This window comes from Thalassophryne amazonica, chromosome 3, assembly GCF_902500255.1.
Source record: "Thalassophryne amazonica chromosome 3, fThaAma1.1, whole genome shotgun sequence".
NCBI classification, from domain to species: Eukaryota; Metazoa; Chordata; class Actinopteri; order Batrachoidiformes; family Batrachoididae; genus Thalassophryne; species Thalassophryne amazonica.
Genome location: NC_047105.1, coordinates 7,276,882 through 7,285,761, shown reverse-complemented (window position 1 = coordinate 7,285,761; position 8,880 = coordinate 7,276,882). Strand labels below are relative to the sequence as shown.

At 41.8% G+C, this 8,880-nt stretch overlaps 1 long non-coding RNA gene across 1 annotated transcript; it reads right to left on the bottom strand.

The window, feature by feature from the left end:
* Nucleotides 1–4: 4 nt before the first annotated feature.
* On the bottom strand, nt 5–4,573 carry LOC117507867. Its single transcript, XR_004559853.1, has 3 exons — nt 4,339–4,573; nt 166–298; nt 5–33 (listed from the first exon to the last, which is right to left on the bottom strand). It is a non-coding gene; the product is annotated as an uncharacterized LOC117507867 (long non-coding RNA).
* Between the last annotated feature and the right edge of the window lie 4,307 nt (nt 4,574–8,880).

Below are 8,880 nucleotides of genomic sequence, written 5' to 3'. Positions count from 1 at the left end.
TTTGTGGTTTCTTTTTCTTCACCTTCTTTCCATCTGTAGCATTTAAGAGTAAGAGAGCAGTGAGGTCAGATTACACCAGTGAAGAAACACTTGAAATATTACATAGTTCTTGTTTAATTTCTATGATGAACAAGTTTTGGCAATGTCATCTTCAGAAGCGTTTACTTTGGATAGCGGGACTGTCCTCTTCTAATGTGTTCTCATTCTTCTTGGTCTTCATTTTTTTGGGCTTGGACTCAGTTCCGTTTGACTTGGCTTCTGTTTTGACATTGGCCTCGTCTTTCTTCTTTTTTGGTTTCTATTCATTTTCTTTGTTGATACAGGAAAGACTGCATGTAAGACTTGCAGAGACGTAAATGACAGAAAAACTCAACAAAAAGAAAACTGGGGAAAAAGACAAAAACACACAGATAACTAGAAAATTAAAATGTTATTCTGTTTTCTACTTAGTAGATAAATCACACAACTCACCGTTAGAAATTCAGATGGGAAAGCATGCATGGAATTAAAGTCAAAGCCATAAGCCAATATTTTATTATTTTTTCTATTCTTTCTTCTGTGATAAATACAGTGGGCCTTTATAAAATATCAAAAACATACAGTACTGTGTAAAAATCTAAACACCGTATGGAAACTTCCAGCAAAAATAATGAAAACATGAAATAATGTATGATTAAGAATTCACTTGTGTGACTTCATAAGTTTTTGGTGAACATGTTTTACAAGAACATCATGTTTATTATTCGTTGATTATTATCCTAAGAGACCAGATAGACAGGAGACGGAGACAAGAAGAAGAGGAGTGTCTCTCCCTTATTTAGCAGGAGTAGGGGAAAACTACAGAGGATCTTTAGACAGCACAAAACCCCAGTTTACTTTAAACTGGTTAACACCTTGAGACAGAAATTAGTTCACCCTAAGGACAGGATCCCTAGTTACAAACAGAGCAATGTAGTGTATTCTATCAGATGTCAGGAAAACTGTAACGAACACTACATAGGTGAGACTAAGCAACCTTTACACAAAAGGCTATACCAGCACCGCAGAGAGGGCGCCAGTGGACCTCAGTCTGCAGTTCATCTCCACCTTAAAGACACTAACCACCCGTTTGAGGACAAGGAAGTTAAAATCTTAGCCAGAGAGAAGAAATGGTTTGAGAGAGGGGTCAAGGAGGCATTCTATGTGAAACAGTTGAAACCCAAACTTAACCGGGGAGGGGGTCTGAGACATGCTTTGTCCCCTGTTTACAATGGGGTACTCAGGTCAAAGCAGTTTCAGTCTTTTGTTCATGGTAATGAGTCATTCACGTCATCAGGAGAGTCGTCAATGGAGCCATCAGGAGAGGCATCCGTCCCATCATTAGGAGGGACAGCTGCCCTGTCATTAGGAGGGTGCTAACTAGAGCACAATAGGTGCTAATTAGAGCTACTGTTTAGTCACTAGCCTATAGCAGTCTGCCTCTCGGTAGGAGGGGTCTGGTTAGGTTTAAAACTCCAGCTTTTGTGGCTTCTGTTTATTCTTCTCTACAACAGTCAAGACAGAAGTCAGACTTCCAGAGCAAGAATTTTAGCTGAGGAAGCTTCTGTGATTTGAAGCGAAACGTCCTCGCGTCAAGCAACCCAGTCCAGTCCAAGATTCAAGTTTCTATACTAAGGAAACCACCTGGACAACTGAGAGCCTACACAGAAAATTTGTTTTCTTTATAAATACAGTTATCATACAGTGTAGTTGTTCAGTAATATAAATACAGCCGTAAACACATGATGCTTCCAGAAAAGCTGGAATCACTTAAACCTGGTTGACTTCAGAATGCATTTAGTGTTTTATATTGATTTATTTTTTACTTTGTCTAAGGTTTAGTTTTTGCAAATTCATTTTATATAAAGAGGACATAAAGAAGTGATGCAGACGTGTACAACAACCAGATTTAGCAATTTTCACAACTCACTTCACTTGTTTTATCAAGCTAAGTAAATGAAAATGTAATTTAATCACTACTCCTGTATTTCCATGGTGTTTCTAGTAAGATGTGAAAAGTTAAGTGCACATTTTATTAGTTCTTCATTATTAACATACTGATCTTTTGTTCTGCCACATCTGATACATTTTTTTTCATATTCTCTACATTTCACACTAGGAGTAAACCTTCGTATGACCACAGTGAAACAGAGGCAAGTGCTCGCTGTTCCAAGTCACAGAGAAAGAGGTCAATGTGATTGTAGACAGTGTGAGACAGTAACAGTAATCCTATTAGAACCTCTGCCTGTACGGAGGCCTATTTGTGTCAATCCACCACTCACATCACAAGACAATCAGCATATAATTGTGTGAAAGTTAACAATTCAGCAAATCATAATTCATTGTTCATAGATCCAATTTACAGTCTATTATTATAGTTGTCAAAGGTTAGCATTTATATACACTCAACAAAAATATAAACGCAACACTTTTGGTTTTGCTCCCATTTTGTATGAGATAAACTCAAAGATCTAAAACTTTTTCCACATACACAATATCACCATTTCCCTCAAATATTGTTCACAAACCAGTCTAAATCTGTGATAGTGAGCACTTCTCCTTTGCTGAGATAATCCATCCCACCTCACAGGTGTGCCATACCAAGATGCTGATTAGACACCATGATTAGTGCACAGGTGTGCCTTAGACTGCCCACAATAAAAGGCCACTCTGAAAGGTGCAGTTTTATCACACAGCACAATGCCACAGATGTCGCAAGATTTGAGGGAGCGTGCAGTTGGCATGCTGACAGCAGGAATGTCAACCAGAGCTGTTGCTCGTGTATTGAACGTTCATGTCTCTACCATAAGCCATCTCCAAAGTCGTTTCAGAGAATTTGGCAGTACATCCAACCAGCCTCACAACCGCAGACCATGTGTAACCACACCAGCCCAGGACCTCCACATCCAGCATGTTCACCTCCAAGATCGTCTGAGACCAGCCACTCGGACAGCTGCCGAAACAATCGGTTTGCATAACCAAAGAATTTCTGCACAAACTGTCAGAAACCGTCTCAGGGAAGCTCATCTGCATGCTCGGCGTCCTTATCGGTGTCTCGACCTGACTCCAGTTCGTCGTCGTAACCGACTTGAGTGGGCAAATGCTCACATTCGCTGGCATTTGGCACGTTGGAGAGGTGTTCTCTTCACGGATGATGCGAAGAAGATGTGTTGCACTGCATGAGGCAAATGGTGGTCACACCAGATACTGACTGGTATCCCCCCCCAATAAAACAAAACTGCACCTTTCAGAGTGGCCTTTTATTGTGGGCAGTCTAAGGCACACCTGTGCACTAATCATGGTGTCTAATCAGTATCTTGATATGGCACACCTGTGAGGTGGGATGGATTATCTCAGCAAAGGAGAAGTTCTCACTATCACAGATTTAGACTGGTTTGTGAACAATATTTGAGGGAAATGGTGATATTGTGTATGTGGAAAAAGTTTTAGATCTTTGAGTTCATCTCATACAAAATGGGAGCAAAACCAAAAGTGTTGCGTTTATATTTTTGTTGAGTATATATGTCTGCCCACTGTGCTAAATTCTGCTAAATAAATAAATAATAATAAAATATATTTAACAATAACAATGATAATAAGTATTTGTTTTGTGAGGATTGCTGTAAAAAATTGTTAAACTACTTGCAATGGTTTATTGTAACTAGTCACTGACAACAGCATGAAATGTGAAATAATCTCACTTCTTCCTGTTTAATAAAGATATCACATTATCAACTCAAACATTACTAATATAGTGGAGAAGAAACAGGATTTTGATGTGGTTTCTGTATATGATAGAAAGAACAAAAAATGAAGTGTTAAAATGTGGCATTAATATGAGCTTTGTAACACATGAGCATCAATAACTGTCATTGGTCCCTCATGCAAGTTTTATATATGTGTATTTCTGTTACATATTATGCACTCTAAAAAAAACAACAAAAAAATAAAAAACAATTTCTATAATTGCTCATGTCAACTGGTCCCACAACACACTGTAACAACATCTTACAATAAAATGTATATATGTATATATGTATATTATGTTTCTCATTTAAACAACCACTTTTTGGCGCATAGTAGATAAAGTAAATATAACATTTAATTTATTAGCGTGCGCATAAAGATGCAGGTTGAAGCCAGATTGGTTCAGTGATTAAATGCAACACTGATTTACAGTTTTGATGATATTGCTTCAAAAAATGTACATGAAATTATTTAATACTTACTTAAATAACTTTTAAAATTAAGGACTAAGCAGTTGTACAACCATTAGAAAATAATCTTATGAGTGTATGAAATATCACAAACACATTTCACCTTCTCTGCAGACATGATGTGGCTTCAGTTCCACCAGGTCTTCTTCTACAGAGGTAAGAAAAAAAACAATAACCTACAGGTTTTTCAGTGCAGACTATGAAAGAGCGACAGAACCTGCATTCACGGTGTCGCCATCAGCAGAAAGATGATAATAGGATTTATGCGTAAAGCCATCTGCTGTAGAAAGACGTCAACAGAAGAAATCAGCACTGGATCAGAGGAGGTGGGGCCTGTTTATTACAGCAGTCTGAGGGCTCTGTGCTTTAATTCTCACAACATCCATCACTTCTATTCTACTGTATACTTCAGGGTGTGGGAGCAGAATATCCTCTTGGGGTGGCCAAACAATAAAAAAAATTGTGTTTGTACCACACAGTTAATAAGGCAAAAATGGTGTGTACAGGCTGAAAATGAAGGCATAATTTTAGCTCAATAAAAGTCAATATTAATGTATTTAAACTCTCATATTCAGATTTAGTCACATTTAATATGTTGCAGAAGACAATGAGTGTTGGTGCTTGAAAAGAATTGAAATACAATTGCATTAATATGGTGCGCTGTGAGTGCGGCTCCTGTTCAGTGCATTAATATGGTGCGCTGTGAGTGCCGCTCCTGTTCAGTGCATTAATATGGTGCGCTGTGAGTGCGGCTCCTGTTCAGTGCATTAATATGGTGCGCCGTGAGTGCTGCTCCTGTTCAGTGCATTAATATGGTGCGCTGTGAGTGCTATTAATGTTCGGTGCATTAGCGAGCAGGTGAGAGAAGCACTAGTTGGAGGGGAAGCAATTTTGGACAACTGGAAAAGTACTGCAGATGTGGTGAGGGAGACAGCTAGGACAGTACTGGGTATGACATCTGGACAGTGGAAGGAAGACAAGGAGACTTGGTGGTGGGATGAAGAGGTCCAGGAAAGCAGGAAAGGAGAAAGAGGTTGGCGAAAAAGTTTTGGGATAGTCGGAGAGATGAAGAAAGTAGACAGGAGTACAAGGAGATGCGACGTAAGACGAGAAGAGAAGTGGCAAAAGCAAAGGAAAAGGCATATTGCGAGCTGTACAAGAAGTTGAATAGTAAGGAAGGAGAAAAGGACTTGTACCGATTGGCCAGACAAAGGGACAGAGCTGGAAAGGATGTGCAGCAGGTTAGGGTGGTAAAAGATGCACATGGTAATGTGCTGACATGAGGAGTGTATGCTGAGAAGGTGGAGGGAATATTTTGAAGAGTTGATGAATAAAGAAAATGAGCGAGAGAAAAGGCTGGATGATGTGGTGAGAGTAAATCAGGAAGTAAAAGAGATTAGCAAGGAAGAAGTGAGGGCTGCTATGAAGAGGATGAAGAGTGGAAATTGCAGTTGGTCCAGATGACATTCCAGTGGAGGCATGGAAATGTCTAGGAGAGATGGCAGTAGAGTTTCTAACCAGATTGTTTAATAAAATCTTGGAAAGTGAGAGGATGTCTGAGGAGTGGAAACGAAGTGTGCTGGTTCCTATTTTCAAGAACAAGGGTGATGTGCAGAGCTGCAGTAACTACAGAGGCATAAAGCTGATCAGCCACAGCATGAAGTTATGGGAAAGAGTAGTAGAAGCTAGGCTTAGAAAACAGGTGAAGATCTGTGAGCAGCAATATGGTTTCATGCCGAGAAAGAGCACTACAGATGCAATGTTTGCTCTGAGAATACTGTTGGAAAAGTACAGAGAAGGACAGAAAGAGTTACATTGTGTTTTTGTGGACTTAGAAAAAGCTTATGATAGGGTGCCAAGGGAAGAGTTGTGGCATTGTATGAGGAAGTCTGGAGTGGCAGAGAAGTATGTTAGGGTAGTGCAGGACATGTACAAGAATAGGGTGACAGCGGTGAGATGCGCAGTCGGAATGACAGACTCATTCAAGGTGGAGGTGGGATTACACCAAGGATCAGCTGAGTCCTTTCTTGTTTGCAGTGGTGATGGACAGGTTGACAGATGAGATCAGACAGGAGTCCCCATGGACTATGATGTTTGCAGATGACATTGTGATCTGTAGTGAGAGTAGAGAGCAAGTTGAGTCTAGTCTGGAGAAGTGGAGATATGCTTTGGAGAGAAGGGGAATGAAAGTCAGTAGAAGCAAGACTGAGTACATGTGTGTGAACGAGAGGAAGCCCAGTGGAATAGTGCAGTTACAAGGAGTAGAAGTGGTGAAAGTAGATGAGTTTAAATATTTGGGGTCAACTGTTCAAAGTAATGGAGAGTGTGGTAGAGAGGTGAAGAAGAGAGTGCAGGCAGGGTGGAGTGGGTGGAGAAAGGTGGCAGGAGTGATTTGTGACCGAAGAATATCAGCAAGAGTGAAGGGGAAAGTTTACAAAACAGTAGTGAGACCAGCTATGTTGTATGGTTTAGAGACAGTGGCACTAACAAAAAGACAGGAGGCAGAGCTGGAGGTGGCAGAACTGAAGATGTTGAGATTCTCTTTGGGAGTGACAAGAATGGACAAGATTAGGAATGAACATATCAGAGGGACAGCTCTGGTGGGACGGTTTGGAGACAAAGTCAGAGAGGCGAGATTGAGATGGTTTGGACATGTGCAGAGGAGGGACCCAGGGTATATAGGGAGAAGGATGCTGAGGATGGAGCCACCAGGCAGGAGGAGAAGAGGGAGACCAAAGAGGAGGTTCATGGATGTGCTGAGAGAGGACATGCAGGTGGTTGGTGTGACAGAGGAAGATACAGAGGACAGGGTGAGATGGAAACGATTGATCTGCTGTGGCGACCCCTAACGGGAACAGCCGAAAGACAAAGAAGAAGAAGAAGTGTGAGTGCCACTAATGTTCGGTGTGTTAATATGGTGCACTGTGAGTGCCGCTCCTGTTCAATGCATTAATATGGTGCGCCGTGAGTGCTGCTCCTGTTCAGTGCATTAATATGGTGCGCTGTGAGTGCTGTTAATGTTTGGTGCATTAATATGGTGCGCTGTGAGTGCTGTTAATGTTCGGTGCATTAATATGGTGTAGTGTGAGTGCCACTAATGTTTGGTGCGTTAATATGGTGCACTGTGAGTGCTGTTAATGTTTGGTGCGTTAATATGGTGCACTGTGAGTGCCGCTCCTGTTCAGTGCGTTAATATGGTGCGCTGTGAGTGCCACTAATGTTCGATGCATTAATATGTTGCGCTGTGAGTGCCACTAATGTTCGGTGCATTAATATGTTGCGCTGTGAGTGCCACTAATGTTCGGTGCATTAATATGGTGTAGTGTGAGTGCCACTAATGTTCGGTGCGTTAATATGGTGCACTGTGAGTGCCGTTAATGTTTGGTGCGTTAATATGGTGCACTGTGAGCGCCGTTCCTGTTCAGTGCATTAATATGGTGCGCCGTGAGTGCTGCTCCTGTTCAGTGCATTAATATGGTGCGCTGTGAGTGCTGTTAATGTTCGGTGCATTAATATGGTGTAGTGTGAGTGCCACTAATGTTCGGTGCGTTAATATGGTGCACTGTGAGTGCCGTTAATGTTTGGTGCGTTAATATGGTGCACTGTGAGTGCTGCTCCTGTTCAGTGCGTTAATATGGTGCGCTGTGAGTGCCACTAATGTTCGATGCATTAATATGTTGCGCTGTGAGTGCCACTAATGTTCGGTGCATTAATATGGTGTGCTGTGAGTGCCGTTAATGTTTGGTGCGTTAATATGTTGCGCTGTGAGTGCCACTAATGTTCGATACGTTAATATGGTGCACTGTGAGTGCCGTTAATGTTCGGTGCATTAATATGTTGCGCTGTGAATGCCGCTAATATTCGGTGGGTTAATGTGGTGCGCTGTGAGTGCTGTTAATGTTCAGTGCATTATTATGGTGCACTATGAGTGCTGCTCCTGTTCAGTGCATTAATATGTTGCGCTGTCTGTGCTGCTCCTTTTCAGTGCATTAATATGGTGTGCTGTGAGTGTGTCTCCTGTTCGGTGCGTTAATATGGTGCACTGTGAGTGCGGCTCCTGTTCAGTGCATTAATATGGTGTGCCGTGAGTGCCACTCCTGTTCAGTGAATTAATATGGTGTGCTGTGAGTGCGGCTCCTGTTCAGTGCATTAATATGGTGCGCTGTGAGTGCTGCTCCTGTTCGATGCGTTAATATGGTGCGCTGTGAGTGCCGCTCCTGTTCAGTGCATTAATATGGTGCGCTGTGAGTCCCGCTCCTGTTCAGTGCGTTAATATGGTGCGCTGTGAGTGCCACTAATGTTCGATGCATTAATATGTTGCGCTGTGAGTGCCACTAATGTTCGGTGCATTAATATGGTGTGTTGTGAGTGCCGTTAATGTTCGGTGCATTAATATGTTGCACTGTGAGTGCCACTAATGTTCGATACGTTAATATGGTGCACTGTGAGTGCCGTTAATGTTCGGTGCATTAATATGTTGCGCTGTGAATGCCGCTAATGTTCGGTGTGTTAATGTGGTGCACTGTGAGTGCAGCTCCTGTTCAGTGCATTAATATGGTGCGCTGTGAGTGCAGCTCCTGTTCAGTGCATTAATATGGTGCGCTGTGAGTGCAGCTCCTGTTCAATGCATTAATATGGTGTGCCA